This window comes from Meriones unguiculatus, chromosome 2 (genome assembly GCF_030254825.1).
Source record: "Meriones unguiculatus strain TT.TT164.6M chromosome 2, Bangor_MerUng_6.1, whole genome shotgun sequence".
Lineage (NCBI taxonomy): Eukaryota > Metazoa > Chordata > Mammalia > Rodentia > Muridae > Meriones > Meriones unguiculatus.
In genome coordinates this window covers 143,352,335-143,364,577 of record NC_083350.1, presented here as the reverse complement: position 1 = coordinate 143,364,577, position 12,243 = coordinate 143,352,335, and the positions used below count along the sequence as shown (strand labels likewise).

Here is a 12,243-nt window from a genome sequence, read left to right as displayed (position 1 = left end):
TCCTCCTGAGCTTTGATTGTGGCTCTTAGTAGATCTGCATCTTTTTAGTGTGATGAGACACCATATTGCATGAAGGGGCCAATGAGTGATAAATACCAAACTGCTTTTGGACTACGCCTAAAATCTGGGGGCACCAAGAATAAAACTGCTTGAAAGAGCCTGAAAGGGAGAGTCTTCATTTGTTAGCCTATGGAGGGGCTGTTTCCTCTAAAGGTATAAATTTTATTTAATATGTTTCCAGGTCTTTAGTAGAGCTCTTTTGCCAGAAAGACAACTGCTTGGGAATCTGATGGTTTTGTTTAGTTCTAATGAGAAAGAAAACATACAGATGTGGTAGCAGCTGTTAAAGAAGAAGTGATGGGTAGGGGTAGCATGGACTTAATGACTCTCACACAGAATGCTCAAAGGCCTGTTGAGAAGACAGGAAAATATGTTGAACACACAACTCAGTGCTGGAAAAATTGTAGAAGGATTTTAATTCAGAACAAGGCTGCTCTGGCAAGAGACCACACCCAAAGACCTTCTAGGTCTGTGTGATCGAGCTGGAATACAGACACGCCTTTAAGACAGAGGCAAGCAGATCCGAGTTCAAGGCCAGCCTGGTATAGAGCAAGTTTCAGATAAAGAAAAGCTTAGATATAGGCATGGTGGTACATGCCTTTAATCCCAAACAACGAAGGTAAAGTTAGTTTGTAGTTTCAAGCACATATGCTTGAAAGTGATGTCTAATTGAGTGGCAGAAACAGTGACGAATCGGAGAAAGACTTGACAGAATAGGATACACCCAACTCTCATGAGAAGAGAGAGGAAAGCGGAGCTACTTAAGGGGTAGTAGAGAGAGAGGACAGTAATAGAGAGAGGTTGCAAACAGAGAACTCAGGTGAAGGCAGCATGAGCCAGAGAATGAGAAGAAGCCAGAAGATTAGAAAAGATTGCAGGAGTTTGAGGTCCAAGTGGAGAAATTCTGGGGCTGAGAGAGAAGCCAGATTGAATAAGTCAGCTGAGAGAGTAGTTTGAGCCAGAACACCTGAGTTGAACCAGCCAGCCCAGAGCTCAGAAAGAACAAGAAAGGGTGAACATATTCAGCAGGAAGTCTCAGAGGCTGAAAACATTCTAGGCCTAGATTAGATGGTATGGAGGCTAGAAGCTTCTAGGACTAGGCCTAGGTTAGCAGAAGGAGGCCGATTGAACCAGGAGAATAAAAGTTACTTAAAAAAAAAAAAAGCTGCATAAAACCTAAAAACACACCCTATATCAATTAAGTGGTTTTTTTTTTTTCCTTCCAAATACCAAACTGTTTGAAAGAATGGAAGAATGTGTTGACGTGTGTTCTGGGATGTCTACAGTCTGAAGCAGACTTCTTGGAGCGATTGATTTGGCTTAACAGTGTCCCTGTGATCCCAGCAGCCTCGTTGCTCTGCAAATTTTATTCCAAGCGTGCGTGACCCTCTACATGGTTGTAAGGTAGTTGCCTACAGTATCTGGACTGCATGCTTTCTTACATTCAAGCTAAAAAGGCAGCGTGGGGAAGAGATAAATGTATTTCTCCCAAACAAAGTCCTGGGTTTCCCTCTGAAATGTTCTTCCCTTGGCAGTAGGAGCAGACTTAAATCGGTGACTCAATACTCACTCCCGGAATCAAAACAAAATGGGCTGGTGTGGAAGGAAGTGATGGAGCCAGGGTGGCCACAGTGTCCACAATGAGCGCTGACCCAAACACAGCTTGATGGACAGCCTCCATCCAATAAAGCTTCTGTGCGACAGTTACCTTGGAAACATCTATCACTATTTCTCAAAAGGCAGTTCATGGACCCAAATTGCAGGGAGGTGGCTTAAATGAAGATCCCTAGATCTTTCAGAATTTCTGCAAGTAAATATAAGTAGATGAGAGTTTGAATTCCTAGCGAGTTCCTTGGTGGCTTTCATGCCCACCAAAAACTTAGAGGTCACTTATTCTGTAGAAATTTAATGCTCAAATGAATGTGAGCATGAATGAATTTGCCAATACCTTTGCAAAGTGTACAGGACACATTAGCTATCAATGGTCCCACCTGAAAAACATCTCAAATTAATGGTAACTGCTTTATCCTGCAGAAATGTAGATTTCTCCTGTTGAAACTGCTTACAAGGTGACTTGTAGTACCCCATTTTTATGATCCACGATTGAATCCAGTTCTTTGGCATACTGCAGTTTGAAGAATGATGCATTGCAGTTCTCTCTTATTTTATGTACAAGTTTTATGTGTGCAGGTGCCTATGTGTGGATGGATGACATGCACATGGGTGTGAAGGCCAGAGGACAAGCTTGGGTGTCATTCTTCAGACGCTCTCCCCTACCCCCCCTTTGAGAAAGGGTCTGTCTTTGTCCTCAGCAAGCAGGCTAACATGGCTGGTCAGAGAGTCCCAAGGTTATCTCTCTGTCCATCTTCCAAGGACAGAGATCATAAGGGCATGATATTTTGTTTTCCCGACTGCTTTACTTGAATTCTGGGGGCCAAAGTAAGGGCCTCAGACTTGGAAGGCCTTTTACTGACTGAGCCATTTCCCCAACCCCATACATACATCTCCCTTTTCAAGAGATTTAAAAAAAAATCATACACATAAACTATATCTTAATTTTTCTTTGGTCATCGTGGTGGATACCACCATATTACAAATGTTTAGTATAAGAAACAGTTTACCACCACATTTTAGAATGTTTTGGGATGAGGGTTAAATAACATGTAATTCAGTTAGCTCATTTATATCAAGTAAGAATTAATTTTCTCCATGGGAAAAAGATGAAAAGTTTTTTTTTTTTTTTTTTTTTTTTGGTCCTTTAGATGACCAGTGATTCATAGGTAAAATTTTCTCCTAAAATTGGTCTTGATTATTTTTCAAATGAAGGGGTTGGTAACTCATATTATCTTTATTGCCATCCTGTATCTACTGCTGAGAGTAGGCTGTAAAATGTAAGGAACCTGGGTGGAGTTTTCCAAAAGGTAGTACCTTAGCGACAGAACTGCTGTGTGAATTATGTACACAGATTTAAAGTTATTGATTCATTGGAGAGCATTGTCATATGCTTGCTTTTTACCAGACCCCAGCCGGGTAACAAGACAGAGTTAACAAAACACAGCCAGCCCTGATGCTTGGATCTCTGGTGCGTGCTACTGGGCAGGGCAGCAGCATCTAATCACCTATCCATACTCAAATCTAACAAAGTTCTCAGGGGCATCAGCCACACTCCTGATGTTCACCAGCCACACACGAGCACTGGGAAGCACAGATGGAAAATTCCAAACACACAGCAGTGATGGGAATGTTGGGTGTGCTAATGTGTGGCTTAGTGCTCAAATGCTAACTTAGTGTGCAGGAGGGCCTGGACTCAGTACCCAGCATGCGCTAAAGCGATCGACATTCAAATCATGTTTATGCATTTAATCACTGTATGAGGGAAACAGATGACTTAATTTCTCTGAATCCCTGGCTTCTGACTTATAAGTAGGGATTGATGGCGGCACACTAGTGGAGATAGTAAGAACTATCTGAGATGGTATTGGGGCACTCCTAGCAAGCGGTCACATGCCTGATGTTTACTGGCTGCCTGTGGGTCACAAAGGTTGTGTAGATGTGCTTGCAAGGGGCTGGGATATCCAGGAATGCAGGCCAACATACGATCGTAAGCTCTCTTGAAACATGAGGACCTCCATAACTTCGTGGTGTAATTCTTGGGCACAAACTGTGCAGATGACACTGTCAAGAGGCTAGACCACGCTGGTACTTGGAAGGGAGAGAGGCTGGGATCATTTCTGAGAATGATTTGAAGGACGCCGAGAAAGGCTCAGCCAAGCCTCAGTTTTGACCCACATTTTCGCTCCCAACTTTTCCTCATCACCGAGTTGAGGGTTGGGCTATCCTCACTGCTTTTCCTATAAAGATTTTGAGGATGAGTGGAGAAAAAGAAAAAAAAAAGTTTTTCTAATGGTCTTGTTATCCTGACAATATTTTAGAGAGTTCCAGTGAGGTACTTTTAGTTATGTGTCATTTACCCGGCATATGAGCCTTCACAAACCAGTATTTCGATATGTTAGGCTGGGGGTAACCATGGAGACATTTGAGAGACACCAACTCTTTCTTCCGTGACTTACAGATGCTGGTTTGTTGTTGTTGTTGTTGTTGTTGTTTTTATGGTATTGTAGGACATCGGCACAACAAATTGAATGACTTGTTTTCATCATTATAGATAAGGTTACCTTTGTTTTCAGGGCCAGTTCCAGCCACTTGGTAGTAGGGACTTCCTATGGAGCTTTGGAGGAGGATTGAGGAGGACGGGGAATGAGACCACAGCAAGAAAGGACTTCATGACCCATCAGTGATGCCTGCCACGGACTGGGAATTAGAAGCCCAGCACCCACTTTGCATATTTACTAAACCATCTTGAAAGCATAGTGTTTGTTTACGTGTTTGATTTAAGCTATCATTGCTAACTACAGTCTTTTTGGGTGGGATGGAGTTTACGTACCTAAGATCTAAATCTTCTCAGGCCTTTTGTATTTAGGACATGATCCCGTGAACCTTCAGTGTCAGCATCAGAAACAGGCGGGTGTTCTAAAACCTGCAGGTGCAGATGGGGAGTGGGGGTCCTGCCTTACCCCACCCCATCCACTGCCAATATCTGGGTGATAACAAGGCCGAGGCAGTAGCTTATGGCACTCCCTAGCTTCCCACTGAGAGGGGAAGAACACTAACAAAGGACATAAAAACCTTCACCTCCCTCCTCAGGAGCCCGGTGATTTAGTCAGGGCCTCCTCCATTGAAGCTTCTCTCCTGCAGTTCTTTGGCGTTATACTCACTCACACTTCCCAACAGCAGCAGTCCACCTCAGTGTCTGGTGTGTGGTTTCTCCTCTAGTAGTTTTACCCACGCTGTCTTGATTGCCTCAACTAGGATATCTGCACACTTTCTAGTCCCTGTGTCTTCTGAACTTCCCTGTGTGGTGATGATAGTGCTAAGTGGCACTGGAGAGCCAGATCCTGGAAGAGAGGGCCCTTTGTAGCTTCACCTGGCACAATGAGGATCTGTGGGTCCCGTCACTTTGTCAAATTTTCTTTCTGTTTTTAATTTTTATTTTCCTCTCTCTTCTTTTCTTTCTTCCTTTCTTCCTCTTTCTTTCCTTCCTCCATTCTTCCTTCACTCTGTGCTAGGGATTGAACTCAATCACTCAGGCTACCTCCGCAGCCCCTGTTGATTCTTATTTTGAAACAAGGTCTCACTCAATTGCTCAGGCTGGTCTCGAACTTACTCTGTAGCTCAGGCAGTGTTGAGCTGTGATTCCCCAGCCTCTGCTTCACCAGGATGGGTTGGTGAAGGACGAACTTGCTTTTGTCCTAAGTTAATGCCATGAGTAACTTAAAGGAGAAAAATGAAGAAAATGTGCCTATAGATAGATGTAAACATTAGTTTTGCTAGGAAAATAGGTTAACATAGAAAATGTAAAATATAAAAAAGAACACTTGGCTTAGCTATAACTAACAAGCATATCAGAATTGTAATTTTTTTTAATTTTGCAATTTTTTTAATATTAGTGATTGTGAAGAAAATTAACTTTATTATCACATTTAAATTAGTGTAGGAATATATGAGTTAAGTCACATGATGTGGAAGTACATGACTCATGCTCTCTCCCTCCCTCCACTCCAAATTCACCTCACTATATTAGATATTATGCAAAATAGTATTTATGCAATAAAATTCCAACATGAAAGGAGAAAGCAGTCAGAGAGGGGCAAACACTTGCACCGTGGGACTGGAACAGCCAGACAAGCACACCGTATGCGGAACATTTGCTTTGATGGCTGAAACTCAGCTATGTTCCTGTCCCTTCCCAGGAAGGACAACCTCTGAATGCTAAAATTTGTTTGTATGCCAGTATCCCTACATAGGAGGAATGCTGGGGTTCTGGTCCCAACCTAGCCTTTTTGTTACTATACCTGATCAAACGTTGTGAAGCTGTTATCTCTATATTTAAACACCCTTCCTGGAAGAGAGAAACCCCAAAGTCTAAGGAAGTTCATGAAAGTTACAAGACTCACAAGAACCTTGGCATTGTTTTACAAATAGTAACAATTGCTAGAGAGAGGACTACATGGTTACTAAAGAGCATCCAGATTCATGGTCCAGATCCCTTTTGAAAGTCCTTTGGTATGCAAGGGTCTAGAATGCCTATGAGAGCTACTTCTTCCCCAGGGACTTGGCCATTGTTCCTGCAAACCTGTCCTCCTCCCAGGGGAATTCTGTAACATTGTCTTGTGTACCCCAACACATGCACGCGTGTCTAACAACATCCAGACACTACCACAAAGGAGATTAGGAGGTACAAAGGACATTTAGCCTCTCAGTGCAGAGGTGCAAAGCAGTTAGCAGAAACTCACAGGAGAACAAACAAAGAAAAACTAAATGACTAATGGACAGGACAGGAAACCAAACCAGCAAAACAAACATGCAGAGAAAGCAACCTGCGATCAAACAAAGAGGCATAGTGAGCTCTGTGCCCAGAAGCCCAGACTCACCTGGGGCCACCTGCTGAGCAGGTGAGGGAGGCAGCCTGGGCCATGTCTTTTGTGGTCCCAGTTCCTTCTCTCCCACACCCTGAATCAGGCAGGGTGTGGTAACTAGGAAAGCTGTGCCAGTGATTTTTTACTTGATGGGAAACTCATAAATATTTTGTTATCAAGAACCCATAGACAGAGTTACAAGAAAACAAAGTCATTAAGAAGAATGAACTTAAACTCAAAACTAAAACTCGTGCTGGCTGTGAAACTAGGGTCTCAAATTTGAGGTGAAGATGGCCTTGAGTGATTACGAACAAGGTGATATTTGTGTTTTTGTTTGCGATAAAAATAATCCTCCCTGGAGCTAGAGCTGCAGCTTAGCCAGTAGTGCAGCAGGAAGCTCTAGGTGTCATCTCCAGCCTTGATGTACACTCATGTTCTGAGCACTGGGGTGGTGGAGGCAGGAGGATGAGTTGCTCAGTCAAGTCATCCTTATTTACATGGTGAATTTCAGTTAAGTAGCCTGTGCTACTTGAAACCCTGTCTCAAAAAAAATGAAAACATCCTGTGTTTGGAACTCAGTGTAAACAGACACAATAACAAACGTTTCTTGAGTAGTTACTCTGAGGATACTGTGATTTGGATAGTGATATATAGATTTAATATGTTTTAGTAAAAGGACACAACCTGTGTATACAAGTGACCATACAGAAAGCGTTTGTTAACATGTTTCTAAAATGCTTATGTAAGACAATTTGGGGTGGGATGGAGGCATGAGTAGGAAACTGTTCGAAGGAATGATCCATTTTTTTAAAAGTTAATACAATGAGTTTGTTCTTTTCTAATTCATCTATATGGTTGTGTTTTTGTTTTTCTGTAGTAGTGTTACTTAAATTCAGTTTTCCTAATGGTATTATATTGTTCTTGAACACACCTTTGCAAATTGTCTTAAAGAACAACACTTTAGAAGTAAATTAGAATGCTTTCTATACTGTTTGCCTTTAGCCTGTTCTGCAGATGAAATATGCCTCGTGACTACTAAGACAAAAGTGGGGCTAATGTAGGAAGCTTGGACCATGTAATGTCCTATGTGTTTCGAAGAAGAGAGGTTTGTACACCATTTCTTGTAACAAATACAAAGAGGAAAGAATCAGCTTGCAAGACATAGTATGTACATAAAAACAAAATCAAAGAACCATGATTTGGCACCTGAGACCGGGGGCCTGCAATCCACCACCACCCTTCTAGACCCGTTGGCAGGTAGCAGCTTCTTCTTCTTCTTCTTCTTCTTCTTCTTCTTCTTCTTCTTCTTCTTCTTCTTCTTTTAAATTTTAAACTAGCTTGGAGATAGGGAGAAGGCTCAGTGGTTCAGGGCACTCACTGTTCTTTCAGAAGACAAGTTCAGTTCCCATCAAGGATGTCAGGCAGATCACAACCACCTGTTCCGACAGCTCCAGAGGACCTGACTCCTTCTGGCCTCGTGTGTGTGTGTGTGTGTGTGTGTGTGTGTGTGTGTGTGTGTGTGTAAATGTGTGCATACAAACACATAAGAAATAAATCTTAAATTTCAACTGCCTTGTGGAGTGGTTGTTTTGCAAGCCTGAAGCGGTTGGTAATGCAGGGACATTTGAAATCTACACAGAGAATCAGAAATTGGAAAGAAAGAAAGAAAGAAAGAAAGAAAGAAAGAAAGAAAGAAAGAAAGAAAGAAAGAAACAACCTCTTGGACACACTCTTTACCACTCAGTACTACTGGCTCTTGCTTTATTACTTTTCAAGAGAAACTTTGAAAATACTTTCTTTACTCTATAAAGGAAAGTCTTTTCGGGTTTCTGTACCAGAAAATGACAAAGCAGTGGCTTTCTTGGCCCTCAGACTTCTGAGCCCACTTCTGCTGGTGCTCACGACAAGGGGCCGAGTCCATCTCTGTCCATTCATGTTGACCTTTGCACAGAGCACACCAGAAAGAAGAGCTGGGAGACAGAGCTGATTAAAAATATTCCCCGTTTCCTTCCTTTGGGCATTCGCTGTTTTCTCAAGCCGGCCCTATGCTTTCTCACCACAGCTGCTTTTCTCAAGTCAGCTTCCCCAAATGCTCCCTCCGCCCCGCGGTTGCACAGAGAAGCCCTTCGAGTATTTTCCGGGTCAGTCTAAATGACACTTCCTGCAGGAAGCCTGGCCCAGTTCCCCATGCGGCCACGCCTACCCAAACCCCGCAGAGTCCCTCATCCCACAGCACAAAGCAACCTCCTATGCTGAACAGGAGACACCCAAAGACAACCCATTAGTTTCCTATTTAGGTTAAAAATTCCCTTCCCAGTTTTGTGATTTCTTTCGAACTATAATTATTCCAAAATGAAGTGTTCCGTTACAAAATCATTAACTGGTTTTGCTTCTTACTATTTTATTGCTGTGAGAAGATCCTTTAAAAGGGAGGAAGCAAGCAAGGCTGTCGGGAGGCGGGGGGGTCACTTTTAAACATAAACACCTGCTATTGGTGAATTGCAGGCTTCCAGGAAGGCTATGCAGTGAGCATCCCATGTTCACGCAAATGGGTAAAAAGGGGGGGGGATGTAAGCTTTGGGTTTGGCTCTCAGGTTTTCTTCCGGGACAAATCTGGGACACATCATTTAGTCTTGCCAAATCCCCATTTTTCAATCCGTTAACAGAGAATAAGTCACTTGGGTGGGCTATTGTCAGGGCAGAGTGACAGAGCGAACATGTTTGTATCTCGTGAACCTTTGTGCTGTGCCAACGCTTGTCATGCTGATGGTGGTCAAGCAGGTACACAAAAAAAGCCTTTGAAGGTGCTTGGGGGAGGGGTTGCCGGGGTGTAGCTCTGGTTCGACATCCTTATTTTCAGCTTGTCACACTTTAGAATGTCCCAGCAGCATTCTTCCCTCTCCATCGCTCTCAACAGCCCCCCAACCCCCCCCCCCAGTGATCTAGGCTTCCCTTCTGGGTAAGACATACATACAGCCAGCAGGACAGAGAGCTGAATCCCCATCAAGAAGCTCAGATCCAGGCAGGGAGTTTGGAATGTTAGTTTTGCGTTCATAGTCCACTATTTTCAGTTAGATCTATCTACTTGTGTTCTGAGCATTGTCACACTTAAAAAACTGTCACACTTGTATGGGGGATGCACCAGACTTAGACATGTTAACTCATGAACAAGGAGCTCAGAAGCAAGCCACAGTGAATTCACACATGGGTAGGTTTCTTGGGCAGGCCGTGGGAGGGAGATCTTTTAGGAGGAGAATATGAGGAACGTCACAGGGACAAACCTCACAACTCAGTGGACCAGTAGGAGGATGGGTCATCAGGGGGCATGGTGATGGTTCCGATGCTTCCTTGGATGGCTTCCTGGCTCAGCCTCGACCCTTCCATCTAAGGAACAGGATGGAGGAGCTATGTGTCCTCTGTATTAGAAGTCAAAGCAAGGCGAAGATTGTTGTGTACCAGGAGGAACTGAGCTGACCTGGGGTCCACATGTCCTGTGTTAGAAGCAGAGCTGTCCTCAGTGACCCTGTGATGTGTCCTGTCATTGCTGAGACAGCACAGACGCGCATTCCGAAACACTCAGGAGACCCACCCTCAAGACGCCCCATACTCTTGAGGGAATGGAGCAGGTAAACACCACGTGCTTTTGTTACCCCGACCCTCTCCAACTGCACTCCTGGCAAACAACACATTCTTAACACCACCGACCCACACCTTTCCAGGGCTCCACCTCACCTGTGCTACCCACCTGCCCCACCCAGGTGGCCATGGGCACCTGCTGGCCCCAAGTTATCTCCCTTCCTCTGTGCTTCAGTGCCGGCCCCCACGACTGCCCTTCCATCTTCACCCTTAAAGCTGGAAGGACCCCAGAGGAGGTGCTCTCTGCTAGGAACTGGAGCAAGAATCCCCTTTCCCACGGTGACAGAGCCACTCTAGCATAGAAACTCCTGCACCTTGAGACTCCAGCGAGAGCCTCTGGCTAGCCAACAGATCTAACTTTTACTTCACAGCTTCCAATGCTAAGCAAAGAATTTGTTCAACAGTATCCAGGAGAGTTCTATGTGGAGACCGGCTTGCCTTCCTTTGCCATACTCCAGAAGAGGAGCTCAGTTAATACTGCTTGGATTAAGGAATGCAAGTTACAGGAGATCAAATTTAGCCTTAACATAGCCTTAACTTCACTGGTCTTCTGTATTCGGATACTGTTTGTCTGCTCTTAATAAAATAAAATAAAAGGGCAGAATTTCTTACCACTAAATTTGACCACATATTGGCTCTTATTCTCTGATACACTAAAATATGAAGATAATTAACACCATCTCTTTGGCTAAGAGGCATAGTGGTGGCAGTTTTCTTCCATCCTCACTGAGCTCGGTAGTTAGATGTGATTTATTTTGCACTAAAAATAACCGAGATAGTATTTGGAGGAAGTCAGAATGGATGGGCTGATAAATTATTTATAGGAATTTTAAGCAGCCTGCCAATCTGTTTTAAATGTAGTAGAATCTTAATTTTTAATGCAGAAATCTATGAAAATCAGCTGGGTGAAACCCATGACCTCTGAATGACGTTGCAGGAGCCCAGCCTGAATTGGGCTCCTTCCCGGGGTCTCTTGGACCTTTTGCCTCTAACCTCTAGCCGACCTTCCCCTGGTCAGGTTAGAGGAGCTGGTTGGGACAAAGCCTGAGGAAGACAGGAAAGGTGGAGTGAGGGAGAAGCCCAGCTCTGAAAGGCAGTAAAACAAACCACCTTTGGGAGCCATTGTTGCCATCTCAAACGTCTGTTTTGACTAATGTGCACAGCTATTCAACCTCACAGCCTCTGTCTATTTTGTCTGCTCTTAATAATAACAGAATAAAAGGGCGGAATTTTAGGGACAGTGAGAGGGAATTCGTGAATACAAGTAGGTGATAGATGAAAGCAGCTCATCCGTGGTCAGGCAATGGCAAGGACACCTCTGAATAGGACCAGGTTCATCCCGTCCTTACCAGACGCTTCAGCCCCATGCATTGGACTGATATGGGCTGGCTTGCTGATTCAATCCTCCAGGTTGTTAGGGGGCCTTTTGCTGTTGAGAGAAATCTGACACACTCATCACCTTCCACCAGGACCCCTTCATTTCCTTGTTAAGAAGACAAAAAATATTTTTGCAGATTTTTCTTTATTTGGTGGGGATAGACTAGGGATTGAACACAGGCCATGGGCATTCTGGGTAAGTGCCCTATCCCTCAGTTACGTGGCTGATCCATTTTATAGACTTTTTGATTGATTTTCTCCAAAGGCTTTATGGAAGGTTTTAATAGCTTCAAAACAAATATGTCCATGAAGGAATGGGTAGAGTATGTCCTTCACTTGCAAAGTTTTTAATATAACTACAGACTCCCATAGTTAGTCAAACATGTTTGTGTTTAATTCAAGTGTCATATGGCTTATGCTTTGAGTTCACCATTAGAATTTATTAGAATCCTGGAAATCGTTTGCTTTGACTCCCTCATCATGCACTGGAGGAAAATGAAGCTCAGAAACGTGAAGTGGCCCATTTGAGGTCACGCAACTCATATCGTTGGAATCCACCTCAGGATTCCTTCTCACCCACAGAGACCTCCACACACAAGCCTTAAGTAGCCACCATCCCTGAGCAAAGGCTAAGCCTAATCCACTCTATTCCTCCACACCCTGGTGTCTTAATCAGTAAAGCCCTCATGTCCAC

The 12,243-nt window shown here is 43.7% G+C and overlaps 1 long non-coding RNA gene across 3 annotated transcripts in view; it reads right to left on the bottom strand.

The window, feature by feature from the left end:
* Nucleotides 1-12,243, bottom strand: part of LOC132652462 (uncharacterized) — a 35,253-nt gene that overhangs the window by 14,722 nt on the left and 8,288 nt on the right. The gene's annotated exons all lie outside the window — the stretch shown is intronic.